Raw genomic sequence first — 18,582 nt, forward strand, 5'->3', positions numbered from 1 at the left:
ATCTTAAAATCCAGCCCTATGTGCATTATGGAAGCCCTTGCATACTTTTTTTTTTTTTTACCTGGGCCGGATTGGGGGGGGGGGGGGGAGGAATTTTCAGCTTAGTCATTTTAACTGGGAAAATATCTGTTTACCCACTGGTAAATAGCTTTGAAAATTAACCTCTAAAAGTTTATGGAATCTACCAATTCCTTCATCTTCCATGGAGGTTGCAGGCTCTCTAGGGGTGGACCTTGGGTGTTCTACCTGTGGAAAGTCTCCCAAATTGAGGCTTTATTTTGTTTCTAAGCACACAAGATGTTCTGGCTGGGGGAGAGCTTTCAATTATCATGTTTGACTTGTTTGGGAAATATGTTTGCAGTTGTAATACTAGCAAATAACCACTAGATGGCATTTTAGAGCATTAAGCATTTCAGTTCAATATGACAATGTGGTTTGGGTTAAGGGGTGTGTAAGTTCCCTTAAGAATATAGGTTTCTCTGATTAGTGATAAAGGTTTAGCAGGAGGTATAAAAGTAGGAAGATTTTGAAAAATTGGGCCCTTTTTGTTTCTACCCTTCTCAGGGTGAGGCCTCCAGGGATATAGCTGAATAGAGTAGTCTCCTAGTGGAAGTGGGGCCCTATAGGGGCTCTTCCCTTCAAGGGGAAAGGCCCAAGACCATGAAGTAGAGAAGTTTCTTCCTCCTCCCAAGGAACTGATGAACTGGGAAAAATGCTTCAGAGGTCTGAGGAAGCTGGGGAAAATCTACACGCACTGGAATGGAGGGATGTGGAAAACAAGTAGGAGGTCAGAGACCAAGAGGTTGTGAGTAGTTCTAAGAACAGAAATTGCACGCTGTCTCCTCTTTGGATGTGAATTTTGATAGGAGATATCTGGGAAAGTTCAAAGGCGTGAATTCTATTCCTTTATAAATATTTGAGAAGATGTGGATTCCAAGATGGCCACACGCTAAAGGACTCCCTCTTACTCTATAAAATATGGTTTTCTTACCTTTTACCTCCATGATTTTCCATGGGCAAAAGAAAGGGCAAGGCTCGAGTGTATCCAGATATGTCAGTTACCTCAACGCCGAAGGGTCTGATGGATAAGCATCTCCTCTGGAGCCAGGACCTTCAGTTTGGCTCTGTAGAGCAGTCGCTGGACAGTTTGCCAGGTGATGGTTCATCTGCTGCTGCCCCTGACTCAGAGCTTTCATTCACTCCAGAGCAGTGCCATGGGCCTCCCCAACCTGTGGTCTCTGTGACCAGTATTGACAGGAATGGAAGTGCTCCATCTCAAATCAATGACATCGCAACACTGGCTGGCATTGGGAGATGCCTGAATTGAGGAGCAGAATCTTGGGGAAACTTCTCGCTGTTTGGAGGCAGCAGGGTCACCTGCTGGTTTTTCTTCTCTTTTGCCCAATATGGAGGGACCTACTAAAACAGAGGTATTTCCTTCCCTTCTAACTAAACCCCCTAACATTACTCTTGATTTAATTTGCGAAGCCATAATGAAGTTTTCTCTTCAAGTGGCACAATTTGCATCATTTCATCAGGAGTTATCCAGTACAGTTCATGCTTCACAATCTCACAAAGCTGGGATTTTGCTAAGAGTGGAACAACTGGAAACTAAAGAGACAGCCCTAAAAACTTGGTGGGAGTTATCTCTTCTGGTCATTTGTATCTGCAAAATAAAGTAGAAAATCTGAAAAATGTTATCCATCGTCAAAACATCAAGATAATACATTTTCCCAAGAAACAATTGGTATCTCCTGTGGAGATGCTGCTCTGATTCTTTATGGTAAACTTGAAAGTTTCAGAAAATTTGCTCCCTCCAGTTTTTGAAGGCTTTTTATTTGCCTATAAAAAAGCATAAGAGAAAAAGGGCTCTATACTTTCAATAGAACTTTCACATTTATCTTCATTTCTTGAAAATCTTCTTAGGAAAGAACTGAGTCTTTTACACTAATAGTAACATTTGCTATTGAGCCAGACCACGACTTTAACTTGAAATTGTTCTTTCGCAATAGAGATGTCTTATTTTCAGGATTGAAAGTTCGAATATTTCCTGATGCAGCTAAAGCAACTCAATCTAAGAGAAAGCACTTTTTGTTGATGTGTCCAGCTGTCACTAGTTTGGGGGCTTTGTTTTGGCTTTATTTTTCCTGTAAGTGTGTAGTTAAATTTAAAGGAGTTAAATATGTATTTTTGAACCCTCCCAGCTGAATCAATTTCTTAATGATAGACTCTAGGGATGTGAATCGTGTCCTCGATCGTCTTAACGATCGATTTCGGCTGGGAGGGGGAGGGAATCGTATTGTTGCCGTTTGGGGGGGTAAAATATCGTGAAAAATCGTGAAAAATCGTGAAAAATCTAAAAATCTAAAAATCGCAAAACCGGCACATTAAAACCCCCTAAAACCCACCCCGACCCTTTAAATTAAATCCCCCACCCTCCCGAACCCCCCCCCAAATGAGTTAAATAACCTGCGGGTCCAGCGGCGGTCCGGAACGGCAGCGGTCCGGAACGGGCTCCTGCTCCTGAATCTTGTTGTCTTCAGCCGGCGCCATTTTCCAAAATGGCGCCGAAAAATGGCGGCGGCCATAGACGAACACGATTGGACGGCAGGAGGTCCTTCCGGACCCCCGCTGGACTTTTGGCAAGTCTCGTGGGGGTCAGGAGGCCCCCCACAAGCTGGCCAAAAGTTCCTGGAGGTCCAGCGGGGGTCAGGGAGTGATTTCAAGCCGCGAATCGTTTTCGTACGGAAAATGGCGCCGGCAGGAGATCGACTGCAGGAGGTCATTCAGCGAGGGTTCCGGCGCCTCGCTGAACAACCTCCTGCAGTCGATCTCCTGCCGGCGCCATTTTCCGTACGAAAACGATTCGCGGCGGGAAATCGCTCCCTGACCCCCGCTGGACCTCCAGGAACTTTTGGCCAGCTTGTGGGGGGCCTCCTGACCCCCACGAGACTTGCCAAAAGTCCAGCGGGGGTCCGGAAGGACCTCCTGCCGTCCAATCGTGTTCGTCTATGGCCGCCGCCATTTTTCGGCGCCATTTTGGAAAATGGCGCCGGCTGAAGACAACAAGATTCAGGAGCAGGAGCCCGTTCCGGACCGCTGCCGTTCCGGACCGCCGCTGGACCCGCAGGTTATTTAACTCATTTGGGGGGGGTTCGGGAGGGTGGGGGATTTAATTTAAAGGGTCGGGGGTGGGTTTTAGGGGGTTTTAGTGTGCCGGCTCACGATTCTAATGATTTATAACGATAAATCGTTAGAATCTCTATTGTATTGTGTTCCATAACGGTTTAAGACGATATTAAAATTATCGGACGATAATTTTAATCGTCCTAAAACGATTCACATCCCTAATAGACTCCCGCAGGGACCTGCTCCCTCTGTCACAAGTTAGACGTTCTCTTATGATACTGGTGCTATAATTATTTGAGGGTTCTTTCCCCTTCGCTCAGTGTATTATTAGTTTATATTATTAACTATTTCTTCTCAATACTTTCTTGCTTTTGGATTTCCCTTTTATTGTGGTCTGACAGAATATGAGAAATCTTGTTATGATTCTGATTACCTATAATGCTGTTTCCTATTATATGAGGTTCTCTATGTGCTGTTTCTGTATTAGTTTATTTTTGCTTGGATATTTTTTACAATTAAATAAATAAATAAATAGAGAAAAATTTGGAACTGAGGTAGCACTGAAGAAGAATCTGAGCAATTAGCCTAACCCTTGGTGGATGGGGTAGGTATGCTGAAGAAGAAATGAGTATTTGGTAAATGTAATCATTATATTCTGGAGAATTAATAGGTGGAAGATCTCAAAGATTTTCCAATGAAGGCTGAGAGGCTGTCCCATCATGTTTCATGAGTACTATATAATATATCTGAGGGGAGACGGCACTATACTGGCTATTGATTCCCATGAATTCTGATGTATTCAGTACTGACACTTTATTTTATTTTATTTTTACCCTATGCAAATCAATGTACATGCTGGCTCGAGAACCCGGAAGTAAAGTTAAAAGTTAAGGTTTGAATGGAGTGTCTGCCACTTTTTATTTTAGCCAGCACTAGTGGGCAGCATGTGGCCAGAGTTCATATCCTTTTCCAATTAGAGAGGAGAGTGTGGTTAACTGCCACCCCAGCTGTCTCTATACAGGTCCACGTCACCATCTGCATGATTTAATCTAATAACCCACTAAATAAATTAAGAACCCATTGAATAAATTTGGGGAAAATGACCCGTACCCAACAGGGAAATCTTTTCCATCATTTTATATACCTCAACAAGGGGTTACATCCCTCTCACTCATTCTGCTGCACTTCTCACTCAGGCACATGCATTTCAAGCACACCAGGAACACTTCAACTGAGTCCAACCAACCTGTTTATTTGACATGAACACACAACCCAGCATGACAGTATCTCGCCAGCAAGGGGTAGCTAAGTCGTCCCAAGAATCAAATCATGCACAGTAAGTGTTCTGTAAGATGGTAAAAATAATTCTGGTGCTATTCATCATCAAACTCAAGCATTCCGCTCTCATTCGTTGAGGTTCAACATTAACAGACTAATGTAACCATGGTACTCATTGCAGGAATGAGTTGGTATAGATGCCCAATTAAGGAGGAATCCAGTTGGATCAGCTGGCATAGTGTCCCTGGAGCTTACAAATGCTCTACAGAGAGCTTGCTCCCCTTTTTATTTATTTATTTAAAATATTTTCAGCCCACAATAGTTCTAGGCGGGTCACAATGACAAACACAACTAACAGAATAAAAAGGTTGATCAGCACTCACAAATACCCCAACAGCTGCACCTTCAGAATTCATTTAGAGTACTAACCCAACCCAGGTCTACATGTTAGAGTTTAACTAGTATAGACAGTACAGGCTACAAACTGTGGCTCTTAATTAACATTACTAAAGGTCTGTGCAAAAAGATAAGCCTTCAATCACTTCCTACAGATAGGAAGGGAACTTTTAAAGGTGAATTTTAAAAGCCCAGTACACGCCAAAACCAGGAGATACGTGTACAAGTCGAGTTGGTATGCACTGAGCGGATTTTAAAAGCCACCTGAGTACACACGAATCTCCCGCTGCACGCACAAATGAAAAGTTCCAAAAAAGGAGCGGTGCATGGGCATGGTCTGGGTGGGGCATATGCGTTCCTGGATTTCAACTTCAAATTAGTGCATAAATACTTACGCACACAGGTGAACTGGAGTCACCTTATGTGTAACTTTACTTCTGCTATGGATGACATATAAGTTATAAAATAAAGACAAAGAGACAGATCGGCGGGGTTTTAAGGGTTGGGGCTAACAGTAGATAAGGGAGGCTATTAAACTAGGGGGTTTGGAAGTCCTATCCCTTATCTGGGTAAACTGGGAATGAACTGGGAAAAATGGTAATGGCAGTGCATGTATATTAAAATCCCCCCACTTGCATGGTAGAAATGGCATTTATGCACATAAGCATGTGTCCACTTAAAATTGTGTGCACTTTTGCACGTGATCAGGCTATTTTATAACATGCATGCATATATGTGCAAATATTATAAAATGGCTGTGCCCCTGGGTGTGGGCTGACAAATGCATGCACATGCACACCAGCCCACCGGTTTAAAAGTTACTGTCCCGGCTTTTAAATCCTCAGGCAATGAATTATAGAGATGTGAATCGTGTCCTCGATCGTCTTAACGATCGATTTCGGCTGGGAGGGGGAGGGAATCGTATTGTTGCCGTTTGGGTTTTAAAAATATCGTGAAAAATCGTTAAAATCGTGAGCCAACCCCCTAAAACCCACCCCCGACCCTTTAAATTAAATCCCCCACCCTCCCGAACCCCCCCAAATGCTTTAAATTACCTGGGGATCCAGCGGTGGTCCAGAACGGTGGCGGTCCGGAACGGCCCCCTCAATTGAATCCTTTTGTCTTCAGCCAGCGCCATTTTGCAAAATGGCCGCCGCAAAATGGCGGCGGCCATAGACAAAAACGATTCGACGCAGGAGGTCGTTCCGGACCCCCGCTGGACTTTTGGCAAGTCTTGTGGGGGTCAGGAGGCCCCCCCAAGCTGGCCAAAAGTTTCTGGGAGTCCAGCGGGGTTCAGGAAGCGATTTCTTGCCGCGAATCGTTTTCCGTACTGAAAATGGCGCCGGCAGGAGATCGACTGCAGGAGGTCATTCAGTGGGGGTTCCGGACCGCCGCTGAACGACCTGCAGTCGATCTCCTGCCTGTGTGTAAGTAAGAGAGAGCGAGAGCATTGTGTGATTGAGAGAGACTGGCCAGAGAGGTGACATGTGTATGTTTGAGAAAGACTGATCAGGGAGATGACTGGTGTGTGTGTGAGAGAGAGAGAGAGACTGGTTGGGGAGTTGATTGGTGTGCGAGAGACAGAAACTGGTCCTGAGGGTGTGACTGGTGTGTGTGTGTGCGTGAGAGAGAGAGAGAGAGACAGAAGAGACTGGTTGTGGTCCCTAAGGAAGAGGACAGTGAGGACAGCTTCAGCAGCTACTGCTGCTTCTGGTGTGGCCTGCAAGGGAAAGGAGTAGGAGAACTGCTGGAGAGGGTAAGTAAAGGTGGCTTTTTAAATTCATTTTTCTTGATTGACTACCATTTTAATTATTGGGTAGTATGTGATGTGTCTGCTATTTGAAATATTTTATTGGTGTTTGGTAAAGCTTTCAAAATTTGCATGAGTCTTTAATTATTGGATATTCTATTCATCAGCTGTTTTAAAATTATTTTATTAGTATGATTTTACTATTATTATTAATGATTTATATATCTTGATTTTATTGATTGTTTCATGAGGAATGGTGAAATTTTTGTTTTTCCATTGTTGCACTGTATAGAGTCTGGCATGATGTGTTTTACAGTTCAGTAGTTGTCTGCACATTTCTATTTATACTTTATGTGGCTTTATTCTGCATTTGGTGAGGGTTTGTGTTCTGCATGCAAAGACTGAGATGAAGCATTCTTTTAATATGTGGTTTCTCTGTAGGGATCTGTAGTAGCTTTAGCTTGGCCTGTTCTATTTTCCTGATAGGAGGTGTATTGATATTTTAGATTCTGGTGTAATATTTGTGGTATTCTTTTTCATAGGTAGGGTTGTTATTCTTTGAGTGTTGGCAGATAATACTGTGTTGATACGGGAGGACCATGCCGAAATATATCACAATAGGTATGATGCCATATGAATTCCAAGATGCAAAGTTTTCTTGTTGGCATCACAGCAGTGCATGAAATTATCACAATAACATATATATTAATTTTACCTCAGAATGTCACTTTTCATGTAAAATATGTGTTAAATGCATAATTTAAAAGTGTGTATGGGGAGGTGGGGGTAGGGCACCAGGCTGTAAGGTTTGCCTAGGGTGCCTAATACCCTTGCACTGGCCCTGTGCACAGCAGCAATGCTGCACCCCACCCAGGCATCATGTTTCAGGTCCTAGCACGCGTGTTAGACTCCTTGGTCCATGTTTCAAGACGGGTCGGGTGGACAGTACGCCCAGGTTGACAGTTGAGCTGCATGCTGAGCCTTGTCTTGTCTTGCCTCCTTGTCTTTCCCCTATCAACACCACAACGACCTGACTACCTCCGCTCTGCCAGCCTGTGTTGCCCCTATCAAAACCACAGTGACCTGACTACCTCAGCTCTGCCAGCCTGTCTATCCCCTATCAAAACCACAGGGACCACACTACCTCCACTCTGCCATCCTGTCTTGCACCTATCAACTTTCTACCACTCTGCCTTGCTGCCATACACCAGACGATTCTACTCCTTGTGGTGTTTTTGCCACTGTCATGGTTCCTCAGTGTGTTGATGCTAGTCTTTCTGCTGCTTTGTCCCTTTATCGGCACCTTCTGGTTTTTTCTTACACCCATTCTGCTTGCTATGTTCCCCCTTCATTGTGCTGTAGGATGTTGATGCCACTTTGCCTGTCGTGCTGCCTTCGAGGGTTCATGCAACTGTTATCAGTGCTCTCTTTTGAAGCTGTGCTGTGTTTTTGACACTCTCGCTGCTGCTTTGCACCTTTGTTAAAACACTCTATCCATTCCTGGTACCCCTTTGCCCCTTTACAGTGCCTTAGGCTATTCATGCCACTTTGGTGCCACTTTGCCACAGTCTAAGTACCTTGGAGCGCTTTTCTTGTTCTGATGATTACTCCCCAAAAGTTTCATCAGAATTGATAAGAAAACCCCAATTCTGCAGCCAAAAATAGGCTGCAAATACTTCCCCCATTGATTTTAATGGGAAAACAGACAACGAATAAAACGAATCAAATGAATTGGGTTTTTCCCCCATGAAATGAATGCAACGAATTTGGGTCCTTGTGAAATTAATACAAATCGAAACAAATTTATTCCTTCTGCACATCCCTATTCTGTACAGTTCCCATGGCTCAGCAAGCAAAGTTAAGTTCACCTTGGATTGGGAGAGTGTAGAAAAGTTACAGCATGGACTGCTTTGCTTTTGCTCTCTTTGCTTTAACACACCAGTAATCTTTTCATTGCCCAGGACTTCCTAACTGCCCCGCACTTTCCTGCTTCCCCTTTTTCTTCTCCCTGATTCTTTTCTCTGTCTTTAGTAAGGACCAGGTAACAAAACAGTCTATAAGCTTTTAAATAAACGAACATGTAATTCTTCCAGTCCCTTCAGTACATAATCTTGGTGTCAGTTTCAACTCTGTTCTTGCCTTTTCTGCACACATCCCAAACACTTCTAAAATGCATCATTTCTTTCTAAATAACATCACAAAGATCTATTCCATCCTTTTTGAACACAATACCATAATCCTTATTCATTCTCTCACCACCTCTATCTTAGATTACTGCAACCTGCTCCCCATAAGTCTCCCAATGAACACTCTATCTCCCCTGTAGCCCATTCAAAATATTAGCTGCATGACATCTCTTCTTCCAGTGTCAATTATACTCATGTAATCCTTTTTCTCAGGTCACTACATTGACTCCCCATTCCACATACAGTTCAAGCTTCTTCTACAAGTGCATTCACTGCGCAGTTCCTTATAATCGATCCTTTCTTATCCCCTCCATGTCCTTCCTTGTGTAATTCAAACTTTACCATAATAACATAGGAGCTGTTTGTAATAAAACCCACACCACAACTGGCATAAAAGTTTAGCTCTGATTTTCTATACCACATGTATTAGAAGCACTCAGCCCTGCTCAATGAAATAAACTAATGGCATGCAAATAAAACCAACTACAAAAATCCATGGTAAGTCCAAAAAGTGCACCAAAACTAGTGTTAAAACTGACATGTAGAAAACCAGGATAAAAACTATGGTAAAAAATGGTGCTAGTTTTAAATATGCTGCTGCTATGTTCCCTATTGGTTGATAGTCGTGATCTAGACAGGCCTGTGCTATGATTGGTGGTGCATAGATGTCCATCCTTTTTCTTGAACACTTCTTTCAGTGAAATAAAAGAAAGCTGCTGTCTGGGCCTCCATCTGTTCACAAATGCCCCTTAGCACCTACTGTATCTCTTCTTTAACCACATCCCTCAGGTCCTGCAGGTCATGCCTGAGACCACTGATCTCCTCCACTATTCAGGCATTTAGGTTCATTAGATGTCTCTCTGCTGGAATGGCTGCACATCCTCATCCCTCTGTAAGCCGAGGTCCTTCTTAGTGGAACTGTCCTCCTCTGGCCCAGTAGCATGCCACAAGAGCTCCAGCAAGTGTGACAGAATCATGGTACGCTGGGTCTCCATCTCCTCTTCCTCCTCCAAATATGCACACTATGTCAGTGGGTACTCATCTGCTGCTCCATCCTCCTTCTCTATGTCCTCTTCTGGGCTGGCAAGCAGCATCTGAAAGTGCACCTTGCTCGTCAGAGGCCACTGGGTCCCAGGGCATCAGGATCATCACTTGGCTGCTCCTCTGAAAATATGAAGAGTATACATACTGTAAATATATGTGCTATGTAGCTTATTCTCTTCACAATCACTGGATCATTCTTTCTGCCTAATCAAACAGCTCTATTGGCCCTACATTAGCACTCCAGCTAGACCATTATTTGTATAAAAAGCATTCCCATGGTACCTACATCTACCTTTGATAAACTGTAAAGCACCACCATACAATGACACATAGATGACTCACTAATTGATGTGGCTTATGATTATGATCGCCAACTGGCTTCAGAATTTCAGAACCAGTTGATGTAGTCCTTAATGCATCCATAGATATTCTGGGAGTTGTAGTTCAGTCTTATGCATTGCATTCCCCTAAAAAATCCTTTAATACTAGTCCCTGCATGCAATGTGATAAAACCTAGACTAGATGAAACTTTCCTAAATTATAGAGCCACTTGCCTACCCTACTATTCAGTGCTCACATTATCTGACTTGTGTATCATTTCATTTCTCTAACCATTAACATATAACTATGTTAGGGGGAGCCATTTTGTGGCCCTCTAAATAAGTTTCATCTCCTTCCCTACAACCTATATGTGGCTTTTGCTGATCAGAGTGCTCTCAGTATGACAGAGTTATCACTAGACCTAGATGTTAGCTTAGTGTTATTATTCAATGGTGGGCTTTCTTCACTGAGTGCCAGCATAGGGACGTATGTTCACACAGGAGGCTCAGAGGAAAGTTTATAATAAGATTTATTGAAAATTATTTATGGGAAATGTAGAAGACATAAGAAGGAAAGAGGTTCCTACAAACTGAGGACCAGTGTACAGGGAACACTTACCAGAATCTGAGATAGAGTCTACCAAAAGCTGTCCTACATGGTAAGGAGAGTGAACATCACCTAAGAGTACAATATTTCAGCTCTCATTTATTGGGGGAGGGAGGAGGCCAGGATGGAAGTGATACCTGTCCAAAAGACCTAACCAGTGCACTGGGTGTGGAGGTGACAAGAAAGTGTGTTGTAATGGTTTCTATGTAAATACAAATATTGTCTCATCAATATAAAGAGAAAGTTCCTGGTTAGACATTCATTTCCTAGCCATTGCTCAAAAAGGTTTTTAAATTTTCTACTATTGCACAGGTGTACAGAATTTTTTAATGGAGAGATCACCTCCTAAGCAGGGCAATGCATAATGGCATATTAATTAGTCAATATGAGATAAGTACAAAATTGAATACTAGTATTTGAAGACGTATGAACATAAAATTTCTGGGAATTGATATTGAGATTTATGAAGAAATTGAAAAGAATTGTTTGCACGGGTATAATCAACACAAGAAAATACTTAAAAAATTGATGTTTTACATGGACTGACCGATGATTATATATAAGGTGGAGTGATCATGGATGAAAAACCACACAATGATACCTAGTATGACGGTCACAATATAATTGCTCAATTGCGTCAAATGTTGTGTAGTAATTAGGAAGTGGGTCAATATAGAAATTTGTGTATTTTTGTATATTAATTAGTCTGGCACATTAATTATGTAATGACAATGCATAGTGGCATATTAATTACTCTGGCTTTCCCCACTGTTCAGGAACCCCAGGAGGCCATAAGACTTTGAGTGGTCCAATGGCTTTCCCTGAGTGTCTACATGCCTAGACCTTCACTTGATGGAGAACATATATAAATGTATAATACTAGTTCCAGTCCATACATACATACAAGAACTTTATATGACAATCTTGTAGAAAATGCTCACCTGAATGGCCTTCAGCTTGTGAGGTAAACAATGATCCCGTACCTCCCAGAGCTGTATCTGAAATGGTGCTCGGTACCAAGAGTTCTGTTGCAGAGAAGGTGATCTGACTGGCAGGCCCCTCAGCTTTCTTCCTGGGCTGATTCTGCTTGATGAGATGTCGGAGTTTCCATCACTATTGGCTCAGGTGTTCACACTGCAGTTGTTGGAAAAGATTGCATTGAGCCTGTGGTGGATCTTCTCTCACATCTTCTCCTTCTGATATGAGCTCACTCAGGGTCAAACAAGTCATGCTGGATCTTCTTGACCTCACGGACATGAAAGTCTATCTCCCTAAGTAGGAAATTAGACTTCCTCAATAGTGTTCCACTCCTTCTGGACATGGTGCAAGTAAGGAGACATACACTGTGAGCAAACGCTTTATACCTGCTTACTCATATAAATGTCATGTATTTCAACATATAAAGGGGTGGGATTTATGCAAGTAAATATTACATGTATATATAATTTAAAAAGACAGAAAACATATGCATTTGTTTTTACTTGTGTGCCCCAAAATGTGCCCCAAAGTTTAGCCTTATCGGCTTTACTATTTTATATTTATCTGGATCCAGTCTGTAGCATACTAGCAAATTTAGGGGTGGGCTACAGACTGTATGCAGATGACATTCATTTTTTTCTTCCAGTGATGTCATCTATCACTGAGGCATTTGATCAAGTGTGACAATGCCTGACCATAATTAATAACTGGATGTTCAAAAATAAACTTTCTCTCAATACTGAAAAAACTTGGGTGTGGTTGAGCGATAGGGATTTATAGGTGGCATGTCAACCAATGTGGTTCACTGTGCCTTGAGGAAGAGTTGCTGGTTTGTGAGACGGGATGGGTCGGTTGTGTTTGTGAGACGGACGATATTGGAACGGGTCAGGTGTGTTAAAGAGTCTCAAAGAAATAAGAAGAAAAATTTCCTCGGCACTTGCAGAATTTGAGGTAAGGTGGAAGTGAAGCAGTTGGGTCAGCTTGAGCGTTGGAACTGTGTATGGTTTGGTTATATTGTGTGCCCCTTTTTATAGGCACACAAAGCAGATTGACGATGTAAACAGCGTGGTGAATTTGTAAACGTTGAAGATGTTTTTAAGGTTGGTAATATTAATTTTTAACAGTGTTTAGGTAGGCTATATCAGTTGAGAATAATTATTATATTGCTTTGCTCGTGTGATAGGTGGTGATATTGTTCGAAGGGTGTGCAGCTGTATTGGTGATTGAACTCGTGGAAGAAGTGAGTCTTGGGAGATATATAGTAGCGGGTAGTGGATGATGTTAGGATTGTGTGGGAATTAAAGGTAACATCTGTTATTAATTTTTGTGAGGGTGCAATATTCCGGAGGGTGGAAGGCTGGAAGGCCTCGCTGTCCCCGGGTGAGGTGGGAGTGAATTGTCCCCTGAGGAAGCTGCGGTGAAACGGGGATCCCTGTTGGGACGTTGTGAACTGCTCCCGTGGAAGGAATTCTTTTGGGTCAAATAACAGCTAATGAAAAGAATTTGAATTTTGATGATTTGTGATAAAAATAAAAAAAGAAAAAATAGGGTTTTTTTTAAATGGGTGGGGAGTGTGTGTCGATGAGTGATTGTATTGGGGTATGTTTTTAGATGTATACTGCTGCTATATATGTAGTTTATGTACATTAGGTTGCACATTTTTTGTATTAACTGTTTTGTCATTATAAATATCAATGGATGTAATCAAAAATGATAAAAAATGATTTGTATGTAGTGGATAAACAGTTGGTATAATTAAGGAATAGTGATAACAATAAACTGTTACAGTGGTATAGTAATATATGAATGTGGATAAAGAATCTATAGGGTTCCCTATATATGTATGTTGTGATATAACAAGTAGGGGGTCCATACTCTCTCATTTTGTGATTACCACATCAAACAAAAAGCCATCTAGACACAAGAAGACCATTGAGGACCTTGACCGGAGAAGAGACACATAGACAACCAGGGAGATCCAATTCGAAGGCTGGTGAAGCAGATGACTGATGAGGTCATCCAGTGGGCCTGCGGGCTTTTCCCACCGCTGGCCCTTTAAATATTGTAATGAGGTGTGCATGTGTGCCTAGAGGCCCAGGAAGCTGAAAGGACATCGGCGGTGGCTTCCCAGCTGCGAAGAGGGGTGGAGTCAGTGGCAGAACGGCCTAGGCCATGAGAAGGCAGCGGCACAGTGTCGGGCAGGTGAGAGTTTCTGCAGGTTCATAAACAGAACTCACTGAAATTCTGTAACTCGAGGAATACAAATAACCAAAATTTAGTCTCTTACTTTAGTTTATTTTAACTTTATTTTGCTTTAAATTATTTATTTATTTATTTATTTTAAGTTTTTCTATACCGGCATTCGCGATGGATATCGCATCATGCCGGTTTACAATTTTTTGATATATTTTAATCTTATGTCTTTTTATTTGATAGTTTAAACAGTCATAAAATTTAAACCACATTAGGTGACCCATTTGGATTGAGATTGTGAGTATAAAAATCAAAATAAATTTTAAAGTGTTTCCCTCTGTCTCTCTAAGTTGCTGGGATGCACTCCTTAAACTGCAGTGCTAGTGGAGTTCCCCTCTGTTTCTATAATCTGCTGGGATGTACTCCCTGACCTACAGAATAAGTGGAGCTCCCCTTGATCTATGTAAGATGCTGGTGCTCCCTGATACATGAGCTGAAGTATTTGCAGAGTTCCCCTTGTTTCTGCTCACTGCTCTGCACTGTTAGAGGTGTTCTCTCTATTTCTGTAACATCTTGTGCTCTTCTTCCTAACCCAAATCCACATTGAAACATTGGAGGAAATCCCCTTATTTTTTCTCCTATATTGAGCACAAAGATAGATTAACATTTTTGAAATGGACAGAGGAATATTGGACACATGCTAAAAGACATAACAGTTGTGAAAAATGTCTGTTGCTAGCCCTTGTTTGTCCTGGGATCTTTGTCTTCCCCAGTAAAAACATTCCCCCCTTACAAATTCTTAAATTAACATGCAGGTGAAATCTTGACTCCTGCAGTGTACTGCAGTTACTGGCAGTCAGAACTGGGATCCTTACTTTGTGTCAGCTAGGACTGAAACCTTAACTCAAAATGAGATATAGCTCTACACCACAATCTATGCTCAGACTGGTCCAGGGTTGCCAACTGGTTCCAACTGCTTGCAGGGACTTGTAGTTCTGATTCCCAAAGAAAAGTAAGACCATAAATTCCTGCATACAATGGAATAAAACCAGGACTGGATTAACCATGTTGGGCAAATCTGGAACCTGCTGGCAAACTCAGACGAGGGATGTTTTGGAAACCAATGGGTAATCCGAAATGATAGAGTGTTTTCATTTTGTTTTGTATATAACAAAATGAATGGACAGTGCCACTGAAAATAACGAACATTTTTGTTTGCAATTTTTTTTCAGGTCCCATTCAAGTCTATGGGGCAAGCAAAACCGCAGGGATTTCTTTCTGCTTAAGGCAAGAAGGTGAAGCCAGACAGAATGGAGCCAGGATGAGAAGGAAAAGGGAAGGAGAAGGACCGATCAAGGTCAAGCATTTTTTCAAGAAGCCTTTCCCTGGAACTTGCATGGATTAATAATATATTCCTTTTTTTAAACTTCAACATACAACTTTGAGCAGTCACCAAACTGTATTCAGTCATTTCTCAGTTGGGTTTCAAACAGAAAGTTGTGCTGCTGAAATTTTTTCCCAGAGCCAAATAACAAGTTGACAAAAAGATTTAGAAAGGAAAAGAAGCAGAAACTTAACATTTAGGAGTTTTGATACCACTTATGCCTTAGGGTTTTGATGGCACTGTGTTTGCTGCTTTACCCCTCACTGTCTGCCTTGGTGTTTTTATGCCACAGTGCTTGCTGTCTTACCCCTCTCTATATGTTTTGGAGTGTTTATGCCAGTATGCCTGCTGCCTTACATTCACGCTATGCCTTAGGATGCTTATGCCACTGTTGTTAGTGAAATTTGCCCCTCTTACAATGCCTTGGGAGTTTGATGCCACTGTGCTTGTTGCCTTAGTCCTCACTTTATGCCTCAGAGTTTTGATACTGCTGTGCTTGCTGTTTTACCCCTCACTCAAAGCCTTGTTATTGATGTCCTTTTCCCCTCTCATGATGCCTTGTGGTTTTTATTTCACTGTGTATACTGTCCTACCTCTCATTCTTTGTCTTTGGGTATTTATACCACCATTGGTACCACTTTACTTCTCTTTTTGTGCCTTAGGATATTGTTGTCACTGTTATTGTGCCTTTGCCTATCTCACAGAGCAATAGTATTTTCATGACACTATTCATTTTGCTTTGTCCCATGTGATGGTATCTTGGGCTATTCATGCCACTCTTAGTGCTACTTTGCTCTACTCTTGGTTTCTTGAATTGCTGTTTCTCAGCTGCTGATGGCTACCTGCAACTTCAAGTTTCATGAAAACTGAATAGATAACCCTATTGTTAAAGCCCAAAATAAGATGCATTTCTTGCCCCATTAACTTTAATGGAAAACAAATAAACAAATGACATAAATAAATAAATACATGGGGAAAAATATTTTGAAATGAGTAATGTTAATCATGGAGGCAAGGAAACAGAAATAACGAACTGACCTGAACATTTTTTTTTACCTGCTTTGTTTGCAAGTTGAATAATGAACATCAGAAATGCCATTATGGGTCAGACCAATGGTCCACTGAGCCAACCATCCTTTCTCCTACAGTAGCTAATCCTACTACTACTTCTACTTAACATTTCTAGTAGTGCTACTTGATGTATATAACATTGATAATAACCTTCCTATTGTTCATTCTCAGATGTAGGAGGTGATTATCTTTGTACCTGTCTAACTAATAAGTGTTAATGAGCCTGTCCTCCAGAAACTTGTCCAAACTGTTTTGGAATCCAGCTATACTATTTGCTTTGTCCACCTCCTCTGGCAACAAATTGCACAGTTAATTGTGAATTGACTGAAAAAAATTCTGTAATCCCACCAGGTTTTCACCATGTCTTATTTTATGGAAGGTTCTAATAGATGATTTAACAAAGGGAGCAACGTTTTGGAGAGTAATGTCCTGGTTTATCCCTATAGGGTGGGTTCTATCCTTCTAAGTTATTAAATGTGACTCTTTAAGTCGTAAGGAGGAGTCATGGAGAAGAGCTGGGAGAGGCAGCAAATTTGCTGGCTCCCTCCTGAATCTGGAAGCAAAGGAGCTGTGTAGTCTCTCTCTGCCTGTACATGGAAGATTTGTTCATAGCTCTTCCAGTGGAGATTGGAAGTGTCTGAAGAGTGGGGGTTCAAGGAGAAAAAAAAGATACAGTGGTCCATGAGAGATAGATATCATGAGTTAGAAGACTTTTCCAAGGATCTGTGCACCATCCACAGGTACAACAACAGTTCAAAATTGATTCAAGCATTTTTGGAGGACAGGTATATCAGGGGTCCTAGAGGGAATCAAGGGACCTAGCACTAGGGGTGTGCATATAATTTTTTTTCATCCCAGTTTCATTATCGGGTCTGGGGAGGGCCATTTCGGTCCACTCTCTGGATCGGAAAACTTTTATCATGCTATTTCATGAAAAAAACCAAAACAAAAAAAACAAAAACCCCACCCCAACCCTTGAGATTTAATTAATTATAATCCCCCACATTCCCGACTCCCCCCCAAAACTTGCCTAAAGTCCCTGGTGGACCAGTGGGGTCCTGGGAGCAATCTCCACTCTCGGGCCGTTGGCTGCCAGTAAACAAAATGGCGCCAGTGGCCCTTTGCCCTTACCATGTGACAGGGGCTATCGGTGCCATTGGCCAGCCTCTGTCACATGGTAGGAGCAATGGATGGACTGCACCATCTTAAAAAATGGCGCGGGCCATCCATTACTCCTATCATGTGACAAGGGCCGGCCGACCCTTTAAAAGTGCCCCCTTAGCTTCCCCCACCTCCCGATCCCCCCAAAACATTTTAAAATTACCTGGTGGTCCAGTGGTGGTCCCAGGAGCGATCTCCCATTCTCGGGCCATCGGCCGCCACTATTAAAAATGGCGCCGATAGCCCTTTGCCCTTACCATGTGACAGGGTATCCGTGCCATTGGCCGGCCCCTGTCACATGGTAGGAACACTGGATGGCTGGCGCGATCGGTCCTGGGGCTTCCACTGGACCACCAGGTACATGTAAAAAGTTTTGGGGGGGTTTGGGAGGGTGGGGGAAGGTAAGGGATTAGTTTTAAAGGATCGGGGTGGGTTTGGGGGTTGTTTTGGTGTGCCGGTTTTCCCACCCTCCCCCTAAATAACTCCCTTTAGTGGACACTATCCCGATTAACGATTTTTTCACGATAAATCAGGGGAATTTCTATTGTATCGCACTCTTTAACAATTTTTGATGATTTAAAAAATATCGGATGATATTTTAAATCGTCAAAAAATGATTCACATCCCTAATTTTGTAGACCTCTATCAGTCATCTCTTCTCCAAACTGAACAGCCCTAACTTCCTTAGCTTTTCCTCAAAGGGCAGCCGTTCCATGCCCCTTATCATTTTGGTTACCCTTCTCTGCAGGTTCTCCATAACTTCTGTAATGGAGGAGGTGCAAGTCTTATTAAATATTTTTCCAGACATGTGAGGGGTTTAAGGAGACTGGGTAACTGCAGGGAGTGCAGGCTAAAGAACCAAGGAAGGGTGGTTTGGAGACTTAGCTTTAAACTGGGTGAATTGATGAAACTGGTAATAGCGTGGACATACTCCTACTTTAAAATGTCCTCACTTACGCAGCTCAAACTTCACTTACGCTGCTGGGCGAGCACAAGCTTAAAATTAGGCACGCATATATGTGCACCTATGCTAGTTTACAACATGTGCGCTTATCTGCGCACAGGCTATAAAATTGCCATGTCTC

At 42.2% G+C, this 18,582-nt stretch overlaps 1 long non-coding RNA gene across 1 annotated transcript in view; it reads right to left on the reverse strand.

Moving 5' to 3' along the window:
* Positions 1-8,378: 8,378 nt before the first annotated feature.
* Positions 8,379-18,582, reverse strand: part of LOC115097883 — a 76,928-nt gene continuing 66,724 nt past the window's right edge. The window contains exons 2-3 of the long non-coding RNA XR_003858356.1: positions 11,652-11,981; positions 8,379-9,903 (exon numbers count right to left, since the gene is read on the reverse strand). This is a non-coding gene — a long non-coding RNA (uncharacterized LOC115097883). The remainder of the gene's footprint in view (positions 9,904-11,651; positions 11,982-18,582) is intronic.

Source organism: Rhinatrema bivittatum, chromosome 8, assembly GCF_901001135.1.
Source record: "Rhinatrema bivittatum chromosome 8, aRhiBiv1.1, whole genome shotgun sequence".
NCBI lineage: Eukaryota > Metazoa > Chordata > Amphibia > Gymnophiona > Rhinatrematidae > Rhinatrema > Rhinatrema bivittatum.